The sequence below is a fragment of the Pongo pygmaeus genome, chromosome 13 (assembly GCF_028885625.2).
Source record: "Pongo pygmaeus isolate AG05252 chromosome 13, NHGRI_mPonPyg2-v2.0_pri, whole genome shotgun sequence".
Lineage (NCBI taxonomy): Eukaryota > Metazoa > Chordata > Mammalia > Primates > Hominidae > Pongo > Pongo pygmaeus.
The window spans coordinates 41,933,449-41,956,289 of record NC_072386.2 but is presented as its reverse complement, the minus strand read 5'-3'; the positions used below and the strand labels follow the sequence as shown (position 1 = coordinate 41,956,289).

The 22,841-nt window shown below is 43.4% G+C and overlaps 1 protein-coding gene, 1 long non-coding RNA gene, 1 other non-coding gene and 1 pseudogene across 20 annotated transcripts in view; 2 read left to right on the top strand and 2 right to left on the bottom strand.

The window, feature by feature from the left end:
- Positions 1-750: 750 nt before the first annotated feature.
- LOC129043461 (ferritin heavy chain-like) lies at positions 751-14,693 on the bottom strand (annotated as a pseudogene).
- On the top strand, positions 10,422-10,528 carry LOC129044848 (U6 spliceosomal RNA). Its single transcript, XR_008504823.1, has one exon. It is a non-coding gene; the product is annotated as a U6 spliceosomal RNA (small nuclear RNA).
- A 2,230-nt stretch (positions 14,694-16,923) lies between the features above and the next one.
- LOC134737888 (uncharacterized) lies at positions 16,924-19,053 on the bottom strand. The gene is made up of 2 exons (XR_010123287.1): positions 18,911-19,053; positions 16,924-17,330 (listed from the first exon to the last, which is right to left on the bottom strand). It is a non-coding gene; the product is annotated as an uncharacterized LOC134737888 (long non-coding RNA).
- Positions 18,717-22,841, top strand: part of CCDC171 (coiled-coil domain containing 171) — a 445,777-nt gene continuing 441,652 nt past the window's right edge. For 5 of the 18 annotated variants that reach the window (XM_063649490.1, XM_063649496.1, XM_063649491.1 and 2 more), the window contains exon 1: positions 19,248-19,541. The gene's annotated coding sequence lies outside the window, so the exon portion shown is untranslated. Of the gene's footprint in view, positions 19,846-22,841 lie in introns of all 18 variants that reach the window. The other 13 variants (XM_063649489.1, XM_063649488.1, XM_063649487.1 and 10 more) reach the window with 9 other exon arrangements.

The window sequence follows — 22,841 nt, the reverse complement described above, 5'->3', positions numbered from 1 at the left end:
TATATGATATAGAAAAATATATCATATATTTATATATAAATTTGAAGAAAATTTAGGTCTTTACTAGGCTGAGTTTTCTAACCCTTGAACATAGTATATCTGTTAATTTAGTTCTTTCATATCTTTGATTGGCATTTTGTGGTGTTCAGCCTACAAGTCCCACACATGTTTTGTTAGATTTACAACTAAGTGTTTTATTTTTTGGAGTGATTGTTTTAATTTCAGTGTTCATTGCTAGATATAGAAATACAGTTGATTTCTTACAGTTTAGCTTGTGTCTCAGACCTTGCTGAACTGACCAATTAAGTTTAGAAGGCTTTTTTTCTTTTTCTTTTCCTTTCTCTATTTTTTGTAGATCTGTTGGGATCTTCTACGTAATCAGTCATGTTATCTGTAAATAGGGACAACAAATACACTCTGTGTGATTTCAATATTTTTCAGTTTTCTGAGGGCTTTTCTGGCCCAGGATATGGTCTATCTTGTAGATGTTACTTGGGTGCTTTAAAAGATTGTATGTTCTGCTTTTTGTTGGATGGAATATTCAATAAATGTCAATTAGATCCTTCTAGATGATGGTGTTGTTCTTTTTTTTTCTTTTTGTGTAAAGAGAGGGTCTCACTATATTGCCCAGGCTGGTCTCAAACTCCTGAGCTCAAGTGATCCTCCCACCTCGCCCTCCCAAAGTGCTGGGATTGCAAGCACGAGCCACTGCACCTGGTCAGAATTCTTTTTTTTTTTTTTTTTGGGGGGGGGTACCAAATTTCTTTATTTGAAGGAATGGTACACATCAAAGAACTTAAGTGGATGTTTTGATACAACTTATAGAAAAGGTAAAGGAAACCCCAACATGCACGCACTGCCTTGGTGACCAGGCAAGTCACCCCACGGCTATAGGGAAATTAGCCTGAGGCTTAGCTTTCATTATCACTGTCTCCCAGGGTATGCTTCTCAAAGAGATATTCTGCCAAGCCAGATTCGGGTGCTCCCATCTTGCACAACTTTGTCATGTGATCACCCAATTCTTTGATGGCTTTCACCTGCTCATTCAGGTAATATGTCTCAATGAAGTCACACAAATGGGGGTCATTTTTGTCAGTGGCCAGTTTGTGCAGTTCCAGTAATGACTGATTCACATTTTTTTCCAAATGTAATGCACACTCTACCGCATTCAGCCCACTCTCCCAGTCATCACAGTCTGGTTTCTTGATATCCTGAAGGAAAATTCGGCCACCTCGTTGGTTCTGCAGCTTCATCAGTTTATCACCATGTTCCTTCTCCTCATGAGATTGGTGAAGAAAGTATTTGGCAAAGTTCTTCAAAGCCACATCATCGAGGTCAAAGTAGTAAGACATGGATGGACAGGTAAACATAGGAGGTGTAGAGGTTGATCTGGCGGTTGATGGTGGCCTCTGAGTTCTGGTGGTAGTTCTGGCGCACCTGCCAGGTGGTCGCGGTCGTCATGGCAGCGACTAAGGAGAGGCGCGGCGCTGGAGCGGCGGCGTGGGCCTTGGGGCAGTCCCAGGGCGCGGTGAAGAGGTGACGGAGGGCTGGCTATGGGCGGCTGGCCGGGGTGGGGGACGAGCGCCGGGTTCCATCCAAGCACTGTTGAAGCAGGAAACCCCGACGACTCTCGGCGAAGAACGTCTCTTTTGTTTTGAGATGGAGTCTCACTCTGTCACCCAGGCTGGAGGGCAGTGGGCACAGATCTTGGCTTACTGCAACCTCTGCCTCCCAGGTTCAAGCGATTCTCCTGCCTCAGCCTCCCAAGTAGCTGGGACTACAAGCTCACGCCACCACGCCTGGCTAATTTTTTGTATTAATCCCAGCTACTCGGGAGGCTGAGGCAGGAGAATCGCTTGAACCCAGGAGGGGGAGGTTGCAGTGAGCCGAGAAAGTGCCATTGCACTCCAGCCTGGGCAACAGAGCAAGACTCTATCTCAAAAAAAAAAAAAAAAAAAAAAAAAAAAAAAATCCCTGTAGCACCAAACCTACACTACAAATAGGCTATGCTTGGTCATTCCTAAGGGCAATAAAAGCTTTCCTCTAGAGTTGAGAAGAGGGTCAGAAAGGTAAAACGAAGAAAAAAAGTGAAAAGAAAAAGGAAGCATTTTTGTTGAAGGCATAGAGCAACTTGTCTGAGATCTTTATACTCTCTGTCTTCTTCTTGAACTCCACTCTGAAATCTTCTTGGTCTTTGAGACAGGGCAGCACATGTTCTCCTTTAAGAAACCCATATTATGTCTAGTTCCTGTCTATTTGGAAACATTGTCTGTCCCATTTTATAAAATTCCTAGGTAAGGCCCTGGCCTTAGACAGGGAACTCCTTTACTATCTTCTGAACCATAGCATGTAGGATTAGTCTTACTTTTCAGGCCTCTTAGAAAGCATAATGTGAAGCTCCTTTGTGTAGAAGAAAGCAGTCAAAAATTCCCCTTCAGTTTTTAGGTTTTGAACTCAAATCAAGGCCCAGATTTCCTCCTTATTGAATTAAATTATTTAAAGATGTTTAGGGGGTGGGGAATGGAAATTTGTTGATCCTGAAAGCAGGCATCAGTTGGTCAAGATAACATATCTGTGTCCAGTATGCTAGTAGCAGTTAGTTTTTGTCCCATCAATTTAACACTAGGTGCAAGGGAGCAACCTTGTTTTTGGTGATAATACCCCTATGGAGTTACCCCTATGTTGTCAGATGGTGAGGTAATATTTTGCAATGTTTCATAAGTGTCGTTTGGTGTCAAGAAATGATATTTGTGATGAAGAAATCACCAGGTAGGTCTAAAGCAAAAAACGGCTGGGTGCAGTGGCTCGTGCCTGTAATCCCAGCACTTTGGGAGGCCAAGGCAGGAGGCCTTGCGTGCCACTGCACTCCAGCCTGGGTGACAAAGTGAGACCTTGTCTCCAAAACAAAAACAAAAACAGAAACAAGCAAACACAAAAAAGCTTGGGGAGGCCGGGTGCAGTGGCTCACACCTGTAATCCCAGCACTTTGGGAGGCCAAGGCGGGCAGATCACAAGGTCAGGAGATCGAGACCATCCTGGCTAATAGGGTGAAACCCCGACTCTACTAAAAAAAATACAAAAAATTAGCTGGGCGTGGTGGTGGGTGCCTGTAGTCCCAGCTACTCGGAAGGCTGAGGCAGGAGTATGGCGTGAACCCAGGAGGCAGAGCTTGCAGTGAGCTGAGATTGTGCCACTGCACTCCAGCCTGGGCCACAGAGCGAGACTCTGTCTCAAAAAAAAAATAAATAAATAAGGCTTGTGCTTAAGCCCACTAGTGTGCTTTTCTTGTAAGATCAGTAAAAGTGAAATTATCTTTGAATACACCTCATCTGTTTAAAATTCCTTTCCAGGACTGATTTCTTTTGGTTGCAAAAGCTGGCTCCTGCAAGAGTTTTCTACTATGAGTTTGTCAAACTGCAAAGTCTGTAGGCACAGTTCTCCACAAGACTGCCTTTACTTCAGATAACAGCCACAAGTTTCGGGGTTCCCAGGGAAACTCTCACTTCTGACCAGCTGGCTATAAATTCAGGGGTTCCCACAACCACTCTCAGGTTTGATAATTCACTAAAAAGTTTCACTGAACTCACTAAAAGTTGTATATGTATTATAATTTTATTACAGCAAAAAGATACAAATTAGAATCATCCAAAAGAAGAGATGTATCAGGTGACATCTGGGAGGGATCCAAATGCAGAGCTTCCATTGTCCTTAGGGACGTGTTACCTGCCCAGCATCAAAGTGTGAAAATAATCAAGGCATGTTGCCAGCCGGGGAAACTCACCCAAGTTTCAGTTCCCAGAGTTTTTATTGAGGTTTCATTACGCACGCATGATTGATTGAATCATTGTGCATGTGGTTGAACTGAATCTCCAGCCCCTCTTTCTCAAAGGTCAAGCTGATACATGGCTCAAAGCTTCAACCCTCTAATCACATGGTTGGTCTTTCTGAAAAGGCTAGCCCACATCTGAAGCACTTCACTAACAGAAATTATCAGGTGTGATTTGAGGGGCCCACAATGAATAACAAAGATACTCAGATCACTTGGACAATTCTAAGGTTTTAGAAATTAATCTCCCAGGGCCAGGCACAGTGGCTTATGTCCATAATCCCAGCACCGTGGGAGGCTGAGGTGGGCGGATTGCTTGAGTCCAGGTGTTTGAGACCAGCTCAAGCAACATGGCAAAACCTCATCTTTACAAAAAATACAAAAATTAGCTGGGTGTGGTGGTGTGTGCCGGTAGTCCCAGCTACTTGGGAGGCTGAGGTGGGAGGATCACTTGAGCCCAGGAGGCAAAGGTTGTAGTGAGCTGAGATAGCACCATTGCACTCTAGCCTGGGTCCTGCCTCAAAAAAGTGAGACCCTGTCTCAAAAACAAAACAAAACAAAACAACAACAACAACAAAAAAAAAACAAGGAGGGCCAGGTGCGGTAGCTCATGCCTGTAATCCCAGCCCCAGCACTTTGGGAGGCCGAGGCAGGTAGATCACTTGAGGTCAGGAGTTCGAGGCCAGCGTGGCCAATATGGTGAAACCCCGTCTCTACTAAAAATACAAAAATTAGCCAGGCGTGGTGATGTGCGCCTGTAATCCCAGCTACTCAGGAGGCTGAGGCAGGAGAATCGCTTGAATCCAGGAGGTCAGGGCTGAGCCGAGATCATGCCACTGCACTCCAGCCTGGGCGACAGAGTAAGACTCTGTCTCAGAAAAAAAAAAAAAAAAAAAAGGAAATTATCTCCCAGGAGCTAGGGACAAAGACCTGCCAAATTGCCAAATTTTTTATTACATAGTCCCTGAATATTGTTTCCGTGGAGGGGAACATGATGGGGGATTTTGTATTTCTGGATGTCTGACCTGTTGTGTTACTCTAAAAAAAAAGTCACTTAGTGGTTGACTCCAATTACCAGGAAAGTATTTATTTATTTTTCTTTCTTTTTTTTTTTTTTTTGTCAGAGCAGAAGAACTTGACTACTGATTTATTACACAGAACTAATATAAAAGGAAAATGAAGGCACCTACCTGTAAAGAGAATATAAACTCAATAGTTAGTTTGATTTTGTGTTTTAGCCAAATTATGAAAAATTATTGCCAAGCATTAGACTTTTACCAAGGAGTGATTAAGGAGACAAAACACATTATTAAGGATAAGGACCTTATTATAGGTATCAAAGTTAATAATCCAAAACTTCAAGGTAACTAGAAAGAAAGAAAATAGCTTGAACAATAACAAACAAAAGCCTGCCGATGCAAGCCTGACGATCTGACTCCAGTCATCTAGGTCTTATTTCATGAGTCTCTGATGGAAGCTGTCTACTTCATGCAGTCATCTTGATCTGAAAGTCTTGGGTGGAAACTGTCTCCTCATGATCTTGTGGTTTCTGGCCCATAGGGCTTTCTCGTAACTTAAGGATGAGTAAATTTCTTTACTTGAGAGAAATGGTTGTAAGCATCAACACCCTAGAGTTTTGTTGTAGTGTTAGATGTTTATAGTAACTTATATGGGTTCTTTTCATCAAGGCTCAAGGGCTATTTTCCTCTGAGGTCTCTTCCACAAGATGAAAAATATCAGAACATCGTCAAAATAGAAGACAGTCGAATGATTTCTTGAGGGGTAACAGAAAATTAATATATAAGCATATAGTCAATGATTATCCTGGGAATAGGAGCATATGAACAGAAGGAGACTCCAGGGCTTTTTAATTTGTGCCACAAGGTATATTACAGTGGTCCCTGATCGACAAAGACATTGGAACTTAATAACCTGATACAAAATCTTTTTGGAGACAATTATTGTACCAATCTTTGTACATGAAAAAACTATATTTCTAAGATATGTCAATCAGGGACCAGACAGGAAACAGGAACCACATCAGTTTTTTGAACAGGGAAAGTTTAATATAAAGAATTATTAACTAGCAGGAGGTGAGTGAATTCAAAAAGGAGTAAACAAGGACTCTAAAGAATCCAGAAGCAGCAAGTGCGGAAAAACAGCGCATCCCTCTAGGCTGAGGAAGAATGAACGATAAAGAGGAGAAAGGGCTCCTCTCAGCAAACACCACCCCAGGGCTGAGATTCAGACCTCTTCAAAGAAAACATGTTTTTTTTTTTTAGACGGAGTCTCGCTCTTGTCGCCCAGGCTGGAGGGCAGTGGCGCGATCTCGGCTCACTACCGCCTCCGCCTCCCAGATTCAAGCGATTCTCCTGCCCCAGCCTCCTGAGTAGCTGGGATTGCGCCACCACGCCCGGCTAATTTTTGTATTTTTAGCAGAGACGGGGTTTCACCATGTTGGCTAGCCTTCTCTCGAACTCCTAACCTCAGATGATCCGCCCACTTCGGCCTCCCAGAGTGCTGGGATTACAGGCGTGAGCCACCGCGCCCCGGCCAGAAGACGTGTTTACTACAAACACAGCCACACAGCCTGGCAATGAAGATACTTGCTAGAGGGGCCTATAAAAGTGATTCACCACTGCTAGTGGGGATAGGCAGGCTGGGCCAGTCTGCAGAAAGGGTCAGCTGTTGCCAGAGGATATAGGTGGCTGGACCTGGTCTAAAGTCGCCTTAAGAAGAGGTACTATATAGACTGAGGACACAGCCAGAGCTACTTTGTTAGGCTCGTGTATTGAAGACTGAAGATAAGAGGGCTGGAGCCCAACCGAAAAGTGTCTTTCCGCAGCTGTGGCCATGCAGTGTCACTCTAGCGCCCTCTGTCGATGAACCATAACATTTTATCCTTTGGCAAAAAAATGATTATAGGGTTCAGGACTGATCATGAATCAGGACAAAATAGTGTAGATTTGCAATGGAGCGATGATATTAAATTGGTAACTAGCACATAAGCATTCACAATCATGAAACAATATTAATATTTTTTATTCCAAATTTTATTTCCAAATTTATTCCAATTTTTTTTTTTTTTTTTTTTAGACGGACTCTTGCTCTGTCACCCAGGCTGGAGTGCAATGGCGTGATCTCGGCTCACTGCAACCTCCGCCTCCCGAGTTCAAGCGATTCTCCTCGCCTCAGCCTCCTGAGTAGCTGGGACTACAGGCTTGCTCCACCATGCCCAACTAATTTTTGTATTTTTAGTAGAGACAGGGTTTCACCATGTTGGCCAGGTTGGTGTCAAACTCCTGACTATAGGTGATCCTCTCGCCTCAGCCTCCCAAATTGTTGGGATTACAGGCTTGAGCCACAGGGCCTGGCCATACATAATTAAAATTTAGAGAATGTCACACATGCCTAATTATTTCTACTATTTTTCTTTTATAAATTGAGAAACTGACTCTTTGGCTGAACTGGTGCCTATTCCAGTAAATTCAAAGAAAGTTTTGATTTATAAGAGAACTTTACAGGCCAGGCATGGTGGCTAACTACATCTGTAGTCCCAGCACTTTGGGAGGCCGAGGCCGCGGGTGGATCGCTTGAGCTCAGGAGCTCGAAACCAGCCTTGGCAACATAGTGAAACCCATGCCTACTAAAAAATACAAAAATTAGCAGACATGGTGGTGCACGCCTGTGGTCCCAGCTACTCGGGAGGCTGAGGCAGGAGGATTGCTTGAGCCCAGGAGGCAGAGGTTGCAGCGAGCTGAGATCACACCACTGCACTCCAGCCTGGGTGACAGAGCAAGACCCTGTCTCAAAAGAAAAGAAAATAATAAAATCTTAAAAAAAAAAAAAAAGAAAACTTTACAGTCTGATTATTCTGAATTAGGGAACTGAATTTGGAACAGATATAATCAAGAGTTGTCAGAGGACATAAGACATACGCATAAGCAATTTTATTCAAAGGCTATACATGGTTGTAACAAATAGGAAACACAACGATAAATAATAGTGATTACTAGTAATTTTTATTTTTATTTTATTTTATTTTATTTTTTTGAGACGGAGTCTCACTCTGTCACCCAGGGTGGAGTGCAGTGGCGTGATCTCGGCTCACTGCAACCTCCACCAACTGGGTTCAAGCGATTCTCCTGCCTCAGCCTCCTGAATAGCTGGGATTACAGGTGCATGCCACCATGCCCAGCTAATTTTTGTATTTTTTTAGTAGAGACGGGGTTTCACCATGTTGGTCAGGCTGGTCTCAAACTCCTGACTTTGTGATCTGCCCACCTCGGCCTCCCCAGGTGCTGGGATTACAAGCATAAGCCACCGCTCCCAGCCCTTGATTACTAGTAATTTAACTTTAAAAAATTTCTTGCCAAAATGATTCCATCATATGTAAGAAGTCTAGAGAGTTAACAGAATATTTTGGGAATAAAGAAGAATTTCTGTTTATCTGAGCATGAATAACTAGGTTGTTACAGGAAGAAAATGCAGATCTTAATTTTACTTTTTGTTTTCAATCCATATTAAAATTTACATTAAAGGATATGTGAGCCTTCAAATTTGTCTTTTGTCTTTTAAATTTTTATTTATTTTATTTTATTTATTTATTTATTTATTTTTTATTTTTCTGAGATGGAGTCTCGCTCTGTCACCCAGGCTGGAGTGCAGTGGTGCAGTCTTGGCTCACTGCAAGCTCCACCTCCCAGGTTCACACCATTCTCCTGCCTCAGCCTCCCGAGTAGCTGGGACTACAGGCACCTGCCACCATGCCTGGATAATTTTTTGTATTTTTAGTAGAGATGGGGTTTCACCGTGTTAGCCAGGATGGTCTCGATCTCCTGACCTGGTGATCTGCCTGCTTCAGCCTCCCAAAGTGCTGGGATTACAGGCATGAGCCACCGTGCCTGGCTAAAATTTTAAATAATACTTTTGAATTTATTTTTATGTAACTCTATAGATATGCATTGAGACATACACAAATATGTAAATATGTCAGCCAGGAGTTTGAGGCCAGCTTGGGTATCATAGTGAGATATGATAGTGAGACCTCCTATCTGTAAAAAACAGAAGTATTTTTTGTTTTTGTTTTTGTTTTTGTTTTGAGACAGAGTCTTGCTCTTGTGACCCAGGCTGGAGTGTAATGGTGTGATCTTGGCTCACTGCAAATTCCGCCTCCCAGGTTAAGCCATTCTTGTGCCCCAGCCTCCCAAGAAGCTGGGATTACATGTGTGTGCTACCACACCCAGCTAACTTTTGCATTTTCAGTAGAGACAGGGTTTCTGCATATTGGCCAGGCTGGTCTGGAACTCCTGGCCTCAAGTGATCAACACACCTTGGCCTCCCAAAGTACTGGGATTACAAGCATGAGCCACTGTGCCTGGCCAAAAATTAGGTATTTATTTATACATCAAAATATCTATAAAGAAATAAAACATATTCTTAAATGTTTTTAGATCTGGAGTAGAGAAGTTGGACCTTGAGGATACTTTACATATTTTTATGTATATGTATTTTTATTTATTTTTTTAAAAGACTTTAAGAGCAGTTTTAGGTTCACAGCAGAATTAAACAGAAAGCACTGAGATTTCTCATGCACACCCTTCCCCCACACATGTGCAACTTCCCCCGTTTTCATCATCTTCCACCAGAGAGCTACATTTGCTGCAATCCATGAATCATCATAATCATAATCACCCAAAGTCTGTAGTTTACATTAGGGCTCACTCTTGGTGTTGTATATTCATGGGTTTAGACAAATTTATAACCCACCATTATACTAGCATACAGAGCAGCTTCACTGGCGTAAAAATTGTTCATGCTCTGCCTATTCATCCCTTCCCCTACCAACTCTTGGCAACCTCTGATCTTCTTGCTTTCCTCCTAGTTTGATTTTCCAGAATGTCATACACAGCTATACCTTGGAGACTTTGCAGGTTGAGCTCCAGACCACCATAGTAAAGCAAACATTGCAATACAGTGAGTCACACAAATATTTTGCTTTCCCAATGCATATAAAAGTTATGTTCACATTATTCTGTAGTCTATCAAGTATGCAATAGAGATCTAGCAGTGGCTCATGCCTATAATCCTGGCACTTTGGGAGGCTGAGGCAGGAGAAGTACTTCAGCCCAGGAGTTTGAGATAAGCCTGGGTAACATGGTAAAACCCCATCTTTACAAAAAATACAAAAATAGACCTGGATGTAGTGGCACAAGCTTGCAGTCCCGGCTACTAAGGAGGCTGAGGTGGGAGGATTGCTGAAGCTCAGGAGGTCGAAGCTGCAGTGAGCTGTGAGCATGCCATTGCACTTCAGACTGAGCAACAGAGCGAGACTGTCTCTACAAAAAAAATGGGTGTGGTGATGCACACCCGTAGTATCAGCTACTTGGGAGGCTGAGGTGGGAGGACTACTTGAGCCTGGGAGGACAAGGCTGCAGTGAGCGGTGATCATGCCACTGCATTCCAGACTGGGCAGCAATGTGAGACCCTATGTCAAAAAATAAAATAAAATAAATAAATAATAAATTCTTGTCATTTCAACAATGTTCACAGCATCTTCACCAGGAGCAGATTCCATCTCAAGAAACCATTTTCTGTGCTTGTTTCAGCAGCACATATACTAAAATTGGAATGATGTAGAGAAGATTAGCATGGCCCCTGAGCAAGGATGACATGCAAATTTGTGAAGTGTTACACATTTTTTGACAAATGGGATCTAATTAAACTAAAGAGCTTCTGCACAGCAAAAGAAACTATCATCAGGGCAAACAGGCAACCTACAGAATGGGAGAAAATTTTTCCAATCTACCCAAGTGACAAAGGTCTAATATCCAGAATCTACAAGGAACTTAAATTTACAAGAAAAAAAACAAACAACCCCATCAAAAAGTGGGCAAAGAACATGAACAGACACTTCTTAAAAGAAGACATTTATGCAGCCAACAAACATGAAAAAAAGCTCAACGTCACTGATCATTAGAGAAATACAAATCAAAAGCACAATGAGATACCATCTCATGCCAGTCAGAACGGCGATTATTAAAAAGTCAGGAAACAACAGATGCTCGTGAGGCTGTGGAGAAATAGGAATGTTTTTACACTCTTGGTGCGAATGTAAATTAGTTCAACCACTGTGGAAGATAGTGTGGCGATTCTTCAAGGATCTAGAACCAGAAATACCATTTGACCCAGCAATCCCATTACTGGGTATATACCCAAAGGAATATAAATCATTCTGTTATAAAGATACATGCACAGGTATGTTTATTGCAGCACTATTCACAATAGCAAAGACATGGAATCAACCTTAATACCCATCAATGATACACTGAATAAAGAAAATGTGGCACATATACACCATAGAATACTATGCAGCCATAAAAAGGAATGAGATCATGTCCTCTGCAGGGACATGGATGAAGCTGGAAGCCATCATCCTGAGCAAACTAACACAGGACCAAAAAGCAGACACCGCATGTTCCCACTCATAAGTGGGAGCTGAACAACAAGAACACATGGACACAGGGAGGGGAACAACACACACTGGGGCCTGTCGGGGGGCAGGGGGCAGGGGGCAGGGAGAGCATCAGGACAAATAGCTAATGTATGTGGGGCTTAATAGCTAGGTGATGAGTTGATAGATGCAGCAAGCCCCCATGGCACATGTTTACCTATGTAACAAACTTGCACATTCTGCACATGTATCCCGGAACGTAACATAAAATAAAATTAAAAAGAAAAAAAAAAAAGAAGCCACCTTCTTTGCTTATTCATGAGAAGCAACTCCTCATTTGTTTAAGTTTTATGATGAGACTGCGACAATTCAGTCACATTTTCAGGCATCACTTCTAATTCTAGTCCTCTTGCTATTTCTACCACCTCTGCAGTGATTTCCTCAACTGAAGAATTAAACCCCTGAAAGTCATCTATGAGGGTTGGAATAAACTTTTTTCAAACTCCTGTTAATGTTGACATTTTAGCTGGGTGCAGTGACTCATGCCTGTAATCTCAGCATTTTGGTACGCTGAGGTGGGAGGATCACTTGAGCCCAGGAGTTTGAGACCACCCTGGGCAATACATGAGAATTTGTCTCTAAAAAAACTTAAAAAACAATTAGCCAGGTGTGGTAGTGTGGTGTCTTCCTGTAATCCTAGTAACTGGGGAGGCTGAGGAAGGAGGATTGCTTGAGTGCAGGAGTTTCAGGCTGCAGTGAGCCATGATCACACCTCCACTGCACTCCAGCCTGGGCCACAAAGCAAGACTTTATCTCTCTCTCTCTCACTCTTTTTTTTTTTTTTTTTTTTTTTTTTGAGACAGAGTCTTCCTCTGTTGCCCAGGCTGGAGTGCAATAGCATAATCTTGGCTCACTGCAACCTCCACTTCCCAGGATCAAGCCATTCTCTTGCCTCAGCCTCCCAAGTAGCTGGGACTACAGGCATGCATCACCACTGTGGGCTAATTTTTCTATTTTTAGTAGAGACAGGGTTTTACCATGTTGGCCAGGCTGGTCTTGAACTTCTGACCTCAAGTGATCCACCTGCCCCTGTTTCAAGACCCTATCTCTTAAAAAAAACCTGACATTTTTGACCTCCTCCCATGAATCACACATGTTCTCACTGGCATCTAGAATGGTAAATTTTTTCCAGAAAGTTTTCAATTTACTTTGCCCAGATCCATCAGAAGAATCACTATCTATGGCAGCATAGTCTTATGAAATTTCTTTCTTTTCTTTTTTTTTTTAAATTAATTAATTAATTAATTTTTATTTTTTGAGTTGGAGTCTCGCTCTGTAGCCCAGGCTGGAGTGCAGTGGTGCGATCTTGGCTCACTGCAAGCTCTGCCTCCCGGGTTTGTGCCATTCTTTTGCCTCAGTCTCCCGAGTAGCTGGGACTACAGGTGCCCACCACTATGCCCAGCTAATTTTTTGTGTTTTTAGTAGAGATGGTGTTTCCCTGTGTTAGTCAGGATGGTCTCGATCTCCTGACCTCATGATCTGCCTGCCTCGGCCTCCCAAAGTGTTGGGATTGCAGGCATGAGCCACCGTGCCCGGCCTCTTTTTTTTTTTTTTTTGAGATGGAGTCTTGTTCTGTTTACCAGGCTGGAGTACAGTGGCACAATCTCAGCTCACTGCAACCTCCACCTCCCAGGTTAAAGCAATTCTCCTGCCTCAGCCTCCTGAGTAGCTGGGATTATAGGCATGCACCACCATGCCCAGCTAATTTTTGTATTTTTGGTAGAGATGGGGTTTCACCATGTTGGCCAGGCTGGTCTCAAACTCCTGACCTCAAGTGATCCACCCACCTCGGCCTCCCAAAGTGTTGAGATTACAGGCATGAGCCACCGCTCCTGGCCAAAATAGATTTCTTAAATAATAAGACTTGAAAGTCAAAATTCGGCTGGGCACAGTGGCTCATGCCTGTAATTCTCCTTTGAGATGCCAAGGCAGGTGGATCACCTGAGGTCAGGAGTTCGAGACCAGCCTGGCCAATATAGCAAAACCCCGTCTCTACTAAAACTACAAAAATTAGCCAGGCGTGGTGACATGCACCCATAATCCCAGCTACTCGGGAGGCTGAGGCAGGAGAGTTGTTTGAACCCGGGGATGGAGGTTGCAGTGAGCCGAGACCGCGCCATTTCACTCCAGCCTGGGCAGAAGAGCGAGACTCCGTCTCAAAAAAAAAAAAAAAGAAAGTCAAAAATCTTCATTGATCCATGGGCTGCAGAATGGATGTTGTGTTAGCAGGCATGAAAACAGTATCAATCTCCTGGTACATAGCCATCAGAGCTCTTGGTTGACCAAGTGCACTGTCAATGAACAGTAATATTTTGAAAGTAATCTTTTTTTCTGAGCAGTAAGTCTCTACAGTAGGCTTAAAATACTCTGTAAACATGCCATAAGAGATGTACTGTCGTCCAGGCTTTGTTGTTTCATTAACAGAGCACAGGCAGAATAGATTAGTGTAATTTTTCTTTCTTTCTTTCTTTTTTTTTTTTGAGACGGAGTTTTACTCCTGTTGCCCAGGCTGGAGTGCAATGGTGTGATCTCGGCTCACTGCCACCTTTGTCTCCTGGGTTCAAGTGATTCTCATGCCTCAGCCTCCTGAGTATCTGGGATTACAGGCGTGCACCACCACGCCTGGCTAATTTTGTATTTTTAGTAGAGACAGGGTTTCTCTATGTTGGTCAGGCTGGTCTCAAACTCCTGACCTCAGGTGATCCACCTGCCTCGGCCTCCCAAAGTGCTGGGATTACAGGTGTGAGCCACTGCGCCTGGCCAGATTAGCCCAATTTTTCAGGGTTCTAGGATTTTTGGAATGGTAAATAAGCACTGGCTTTAACTTAAATTACCAGTTGCATTGGTCTCTAACAAGAGTCAGCCTATTCTTGTAATCTCTGAAGCCAGGCATTCACTTCACCTCTGTAGGGATCATCTTCCGATAGAAGGCTGTTTTCTGTACATTGTAAATCTGTTGTTCAGAATAGTCATCTTCATCAACGATCTTAGCTAGATCTTCTGGATAACTTGTTGCAGCTGCTACATCAGCACTTGTTGGTTTACTTTGCACTTGAATGTTACAAAGAAGCCTTCTTTCTTTAACACTTATGAACCAATTTCTGCTAGCTTCCAACTTTTCTTCTGCAGCTTCTTCACCTCTTTCAACCTTCGCAGAATTTTTTAAGAGAGTTTGGGTCTTACTCTGAATTAAGCTTTGGCCTAATTCAGGGAGTGTTGCTGGTTTGATTTTCTACCTAGACACTACAACTTTCTTCATATCACTAATAAGGCTGTTTCACGTTCTTATAATTTGTGTGTTCACTGGAGTCTCACCCTGTCACCAAGGCTAGACTCAAATTCCTTGCCTCCCATTTTAGCCTCCCAAAGTGCTGGCATTCTCCTGCCTCAGCCTCCCAAAGTGCTGGGATTACAGGCTTGAGCCACCACACCTGGCCTAATTTCCTTCAAGAACTTTTCCTTTGCATTAACACCTTGGCTACCATTTGGCGCAAGAGGCCTAGCTTTCAGCCTGTCTTGGATTTTGACTTGCCTTCCTCACTAAGCTAATCATTTCTAGCTTTAGGTGTGTCTTCCTTTACTTTAACGCTTAGAATTAGAAGTCATTGTAATTTGGGGGACACATTCAAACCATAGCAAATGTGAAACCGCTTAGTATAGTGCTTGGCACATATTATATGTTCAATAATGTTATTTGGCTAAGAGTGGTGGTTCACACCTATAATCCCAGCACTTTGGGAGGCCAAGGTGGGCGGATCACTTGAGATCAGCCTAGGCAACATAATGAAACCCTGTCTCTGAAAATAAAAAAACATATAAATTTAAAAAACAAACACAAAATAATATTATCTGGATTTAAATCTTGTATATTAACCTATGTATCTTAATACTTTTAATACAAGCCCATGCCTACCTCTTATTACATTTATTCCCAAACATTTTGTGTTTTCTATTGCTAATGTAGGAACGAGAAGGAAGATTTATTGCAAGGTCAGAAAAAGCAAGGCTGGAAAGGCGGGTAGGGAGATTAGGGCCCTTGACTGACAGCAGAAAATTTGGGTTTTATCCAGGCAGCAATTGAGAAGCCACCAAAAGAAATAATCAGTATAGTAACATAATCAGAGTTATGCTTTAGAAGGATATTTCCGTTTTAGCATATAGAAGGAGCATAGGACCAGAGCCAATGAGAGCAACAATTACGGCAAGGCCTTTCAGTTGTACAAATTGATACGAAGGCAGCATAATAATCAAGAAGCTGTGGGGTGGGGGGTGGGGGGTGGGAGACTAGGGGAGGGATAGCATTAGGAAAAATACCTAATGTAGATGACGGGTTGATGGGTGCAGCAAACCACCATGGCACATGTATAGCTATGTAATAAACCTGCACATTCTGCACATGTACCCCAGAACTTAAAGTATAATTTAAAAAAAATAATAATCAAAACCTGGTATTTAAACCTTCTAGGGGAGGTTACAGAAGGGTCAAAAGAATGTGGTTCATCTGGTGCTTTAAAACTCTGAGGCTCACATATGTACAATCAGTTTATTACACTCCCCTAGTTTCATAAAGATACAGGTGTTCTTAGACCTGCTTTTGATTTTTTTCTATTTTTTTGATCCTCTCTTCTTATATATGCCAGTTTCAAAATGCCCTAGATGTTAATGGTCAACTTCTAAAAATGTCAAGAATTTGCACAGAAGGAGAAGGTGAGTGACTTGCATTGGGCCACAAGGAAGGTCTTAATTACGAGTGTCTCAATAGGAAGCAACAAGGAAACAGACAAATGAAGTTGCTTAGTACTAAGTAGGCACAGAAAGAAGACATGAGGTTTAGAGAAAAAGTAGGAATCCTGCATGCAGGAAGTGGGAGCTTGAGAGAGAAAGACGTAAACAAAATTTTTAGGGTTTTTCTTGCCTGGGTGTCTAGGAGATTAGAAGTTGTATAAACAGGTGGAAGAGTAGTTTAGAGGATTCCCACAAGAAGTCAGAAAGATAATTAAAATTTAGTTATATTAAATTAAGTATTGCCAGAAATTAGAGTGGCACTGTTCAAACCGGAGTTAAAAATTCAAAACTAGAGCTCAGGAGAGGTCAGAGATGGATATAAAGAGTTGAATATTGGGGATATGGAGTTCATACTTGCAGGAATGGTGACATCACTGAGGACGCTTATCTGGTACAAATGATGGGAAGGTTGAGGGCAGAAACTGAGAAAATATCACTTTGAGGGGCAGGAAGGGAAGAATGGTTTCCTGAGCAGCAGCAGAAAGTTCAGAGAGTTGGAGAAACAATGGAGTATAGAGTCTCACCTACGCTGGAGAGGCATCTGAGGATCAACATGTGTCAGCAAAGTCAAGGGGTCTCAGATTTGGCAATGAGGTCACTACTGACTTTGGAAGCTATTGGTAGAGTGGTGGGAATGAACAAATCTAATCATATCTCAAAAGGATTGGTAGAAAGAAGAGAGAGAAATGAAGTGATGTTGACGCCAAAAGATAAGTGGGTAGGAGAACATCTCTTTATATAGCTTTTCTCAAGTAGTAGCAGCATGTTAAGCAAATAAAAGACAACAGAGAATCTCCACGCATTTCGAAATGGTCTGATTTATTGTGTAATTTTTATATTTTTTCTGCTTAAAACCGTTCATTAGCTTCATTGCTTGATAAACTCCTAAGAATGATTTAGAAATTCCTCTGTGATCTGGGTTCTGCATATTTCTCTATGCAGAAATATTTCTCATCGCTCACACCTCCTTTGCACACACAGCTTTTTCCAGCTTTTCAAATGTCTGGTGCTCGTTCTTGTGCTGGTGTTTGCAGCTTCTACGTCTTCCTTCTAGTTCCTTGTTAGCTTCATAAATCTTTAACGGTCTTCTTAAACTAAAGTTCTTTTCTATGAATCATTTCTGGGTGCTCACGATTGATATCAACATTCCCCTGTATTTCTATCACCTAGCTCCATGTTGGGTACATAGTCTGTATTCTGTAAATGCTGAATGAACAAATAAATGAAAATGGGTCTTCACATCACATCCATTTTTCATTTCAAAAACATACAATATAGTACATAGCATTTATTCTTGCCATACAATATTCACTTTTGTGATTTTGTTAAAACACAAATAAAATTTTTTTTTTTTTTTGACATGGAGTCTCGCTCTGTCGCCCAGGCTGGAGTGCAGTGACGCGATCTCGGCTCACTGTAAGCTCCGCCTCCCGGGTTCACGCCATTCTCCTGCCTCAGCCTCCTGAGTAGCTGCAACTACAGGCGCCCGCCACCACGCCCAGCTAATTTTTTTTGTATTTTTAGTAGAGACAGGGTTTCACCGTGTTAGCCAGGATGGTCTCGTTCCCCTGACCTCATGATCCGCCCACCTCCGCCTCCCAAAGTGCTGGGATTACAAACGTGAGCCACCGCGCCCGGCCAACACAAATAAAATTTTAAGTAGCTCCAGCTACTCAGGAGGCTGAGGCAGGAGGATGGCTTGAGTCCTGAAGGTCGAGGCTGCAGTGAGGCGTGATTGTGCCACTGTACTCTAGTCTGGGCAACAGAGAACAACCCTGTTTCAAAAAAAAAGAGAAAGAAAAAAAAGAAAATTTAAAAATATTATTTAAAGCTTGTAACATAAAAGTTCTAATCTCATTAGTCAGTTGTAATTTTCCATTTCATTTCTAAACGTTAGAGTGGGCTATTTTTTCCCTTTATTTCCTTTGGAGCAATTGTCCTCTTTATGGATCTAGTAAAAAGAATCAGGGACATCCCTCTGTTTTAGATCTAAATGACTAAAATCAAACCAATTAAGGTTTCAGCGCTACAAGAATCAAGGAGGTTTTAATCTCAATTTGTGTTTGCATTTATGACCGTTGGCTCTTCCAAGGGAGAGAGAAGACGGCCCCTACACCTGGTTTCAGGTTGATTACAATCAACAAGGACCCAGTTTAGTATAGAAGGCTCGTTTTGCATTAAACACCTTTCTGTGCAGAGGAGGTGGTGGTTGTGAAGATAAAAATCTTTGACCAAATCCTGCCAATTTGCATTGTTCTCTGGGAGAAAAGGCTTTCAAAAGTTAAGGAACAAAAGAGGATTTGGTTTTCCAATCTCCCTTAGGCGGCAGCAGATTGTGAAACAGCCACCGGGAGAAACCAAAGTATAAATTATCAATAAGAGGACGGTGTGTGTGTGTGTGTGTGTGTGTGTGTGTGTGTGAGAGAGACAGACAGAGAGAGAAAGTGAGAGAAGCGAGGAAAGAGATAGGGAACACACATGCTAAGACTCCGAGGCGTTTTCCACGATGTGCCTGGTTATGTAATGTTGATAATGAAACGCACTGCAAGCAGCATCAATGCGTTCTTCCGACCCTGCTCACCACCCCAAGCTAGGATACAGTGGGGACGGGAAGAGAGGACAGGAAGCCCTGTGCAGGCAGAGAGCTGTCCAGAGGTAAACCAGGCAGCTGGGCAGAACCCGAGCCCAGAGAATTTCTCCCCAGGCCCCGGGACCAGCCCACCGTTGCTGTGGCTCTAAAGATGGGCAGAAGAACCAGTTTCAAAAAGCAGGATCTGGGATCCGACCTCTTAGGTTTTTATTCAGCAGGCAGGGAAAAGGGGTTAGAAGCTGGAAATCTGCATTTCCACTCGGCTCTGGCGACTGAGACAGGAACGCGGGCACCTCACGCTGAAAAGCCACAGCAGCGCGTGGGCAGGGCGCACCCTCGCGCGGGGACGCGGAGCTCCTGGAGCGAGAGCGCGTGCGGTCGCGAGCCCGCCGCTCCCCAGCAACGGCGCATGCGCCCGTTCGTCCCTCAGCGAAGGCGCGCTGCTTGGCGGGCGGGATCTTCCAATCCGAGCCAGCGTTCTCGGAGTACGTATCCAGGAGCTGCAAGCTGAGGGCTGCGGGAGGCGGGAGGAAAAAGTGGGGCCGGGCCTGATTTGGGCTGACCTGTGAAAGTCTGGGAAGGTCTGCGAGAGAAGCCGAGTGTTTTCAGCTCCGGAAGTGGCAGTTGTAAACTTCACCTCCCGGGGGCTCTTCCCCTTCTGTCCCCCTTTGCTCTTTGTCCCCCTCCTCCCGGGTCCTAGAGTCCGTCGTGTTCCAACAGTTTTTGCTCTTATCCTCGTGGGCTGTCTGGGCCTCCTTCTACCCCTGAGACTTGGAGCGGCCCCTGGGGTCTTGGGTGTGCAGCATGGATCACGCGAGACCCCTGAGGTAACCGCACGGTGTGGGGGCTTCGAGGCGGACGACTTGGGAGGGAGGTGTTGAGAGGGTTGTAGGGGTCCCTGAGTGAGTTTGGGGCGGCCCTGGGGCTGTTGGCCTCGCTTTTGGGGCACGCCTCCCCCTCCCTGGGCTGGGTCTCCCCGCCCACCTGGAGGAAGATCTCCGTGGAGCATCCTAGCCAGAGATCGCTGCGGCTGTACCAGAGCGCCGGATGGGGACCAAAGGAGAGGCAGAGGACCGGGATTTGGAGCTTCTTAGGGTTACTGCTGCGGAGCGCTTTCCTTCCCGAGAATCAGTAAGCCCCTAGAGGATAGGGACCACGTCTTTTTGCGCCCTCTCCCCTTTTTATATGCCGGCCACACACTAGACACTCTACAGATGTTTGATAAACGGGAATGAGTTGTGCTAGACTGTCACCTGCAGCTTCTACCTACCCTCCAAGACTTTGAGAGACTTAGAATCTGAGTCAGCTGCGCGTTTTCCCGAAGCTGTACATTTTCTGCAGAAATGGAGCCGGCTTTTTGAATTTTTTTATTCCATTATGATATTGATCCTAGGAAAATACATATTTCATGTATACATTTTAGGTAAATGAGATAAATACGTCTTTGTTTATTAGAGTTGGTGTCCAGCTCTTTTGAATACATGACATACCGATGTTTTATGGTTTTCATAATATTGGAGAAAAGAACGTAACGATTTTGTCACTTTTTTTTTTTTTTTTGAGATGGAGTCTTGCTCTGTCACCCAGGCTGGAGTGCAGTGGCGCGATCTCGGCTCACTGCAAGCTCCGCCTCCCGGGTTCACGCCATTCTCCTGCCTCAGCCTCCCCACCAGCCGGGACAACAGGCGCCCGCTACCACGCCCGGCTAATTTTTTTGTATTTTTAGTAGAGACGGGGTTTCACTGTGTTAGCCAGGATGGTCTCGATCTCCTGACCTCGTGATCCGCCCGCCTCGGCCTCCCAAAGTTCTTGGATTACAGGCGTGAGCCACCGCGCCCGGCATGTCACTTATTTTATTTAACTGCTAGTTCCTACTCTCAACAAAACAGTGGTAGAGCAGAAGATGAACATGGTTTTTCATAAAATGCAGAGGAAACAAAGGCAGTGCAACCTGCTAAGAAGAAAGATGAAGGGCATAGTCTTAGTTTGTAGCTTTCTGTGTTAGTCTTGGCTCAGCCATTTATGAGCTGCGTCCCCGCAGGCAAACCACCTAACCTTCCTAGGCGTTAGGTTCCTTATCTGTCAGATAAGGAGGATGGACTTAGTCTCTAAAGTCTCATTTGATTCTAAAACGTTTTGGTTGTCTCAGTCCCTTGGTCTTGGTCTTGTTTGGATGTAAGAACCAAACTTTCCCTTTAAAGGTTGGTTATGTACCTATGCTGAGGAACACTTCCAACACAGGTGTGGTTACTAATGAAGACAGCAGTGTGTAGTGAAAGAGAATGGACTTAGCCAGATGTGGATTTGAATTCTCATTCTCCGGCTGAATATTTTTACACAAATTATTCAACATCTCCAAGCCTCAGTTTTCTTATCTGTGAAATGTGCATAATCTCATAGAGATGTTGGGATTCAATGAGATCAGGAATGCTCATCTCAGTATCTGGCATATAGTAAGTGGCTCAATAATAGGAATTTCTATCTTTTCATCCACCCATCCCTCGTTTTTCCTCTGATCTGTGCAGACACACTGAAAGATGAGTGCATTTGGGATGACCAACTGAAGGACTCAGATGTGAGGTAGAAAAATTTTTTACCAGTAGTGGCTCCGAAATCTAAAGTAGATTTGCCTTTCTGGCTGGCACCTCCTCTCAGGATGTCCGGATCACTGATCCCTTGGCCTCAATTACCCTTTTATCTATTTTTAAAAATGCTTCTCATTGATGAATGATACACATAATATCCCATCATCTATTTTAGTAGAAATGGTGAGATTAGTTCAACTCCACTATCAAAAAAAGATTAATCTATTAATACATTAACATAAAAAGCTAATTTGAACCTTGCGTTTCTTTATCTATTACTGCTACAGGATGGCCTGGTTTTGGTCCAGAACTGTGAAGGTGCTATCTGGATTGAGAATCGACTGAAGGTCTGAGTAATCTTTTGTTGAGAAGGCCATGGCTTGTCAGTTTGGATATGGGGAAAAATGATATTTTTAAGAAATCTCCAGCAAAGAGCAGAAATGCTTCCCTGATAAGTGAGGTCTTACATGCTTCCCTGGCTGGGATGAACTGTGTCTTGAGGGTCAATAGCAAGGCACACAGCAGAGCTCTGGAGTCAGCTAACTTGGGTGTAAATCCTGACCCTGTCACTAGAGATGTGAGAGATGTGACTTTAGTCAAGTGACTGAGTATCTTTTATTTTTATTTCTTTTATTATTATACTTTAAGTTATAGAGTACATGTGCACAACGTGCAGGTTTGTTACATATGTATACATGTGCCATGTTGGTGTGCTGCACCCGTTAACTCGTCATTTACATTAGGTATATCTCCTAATGCTATACCTCCTCCCTTCCCCCACTCCCTGCCAGGCCGCCATGTGTGATGTTCCCCACCCTGTGTCCAAGTATTCTCATTGTTCAATTCCCACCTAAGAGTGAGAACATGTGGTGTTTGGTTTTCTGTCCTTGCGATAGTTTGCTCAGAATGATGATTTCTAGCTTTATCCACGTCCCTACAAAGGATATGAACTCATCCTTTTTATGGCTGCATAGTATTCCATGGTGTGTATGTGCTACATTTTCTCAATCCAGTCTATCATTGATGGACGTTTGGGTTGGTTCCAAGTCTTTGCTATTGTGAATAGTGCTGCAATACACATATGTGTGCATGTGTCTTTATAGCAGCAAGATTTAGAGTTTCTGCCGAGAGATCCGCTGTTAGTCTGATGGGCTTCCCTTTGTGGGTAACCTGACCTTTCTCTCTGGCTGCCAGTGATGGGATGGCTGGGTCAAGTGGTATTTCTAGTTCTAGATCCTTGAGGAATCGCCATACTGTCTTCCACAATGGTTGAACTAGTTTACAGTCCCACCAACAGTGTAAAAGTGTTCCTATTTCTCCACATCCTCTCTAGCACCTGTTGTTTCCTGACTTTCTAATGATCGCCATTCTAACTGGTGTGAGATGGTATCTCATTGTGGTTTTGATTTGCATTTCTCTGATGGCCAGTGATGATGAGCATTTTTTCATGTGTCTGTTGGCTGCATAAATATCTTCTTTTGAGAAGTGTCTGTTCATATCCTTTGCCCACTTTTTGATGGGGTTATTTGATTTTTTCTTGTA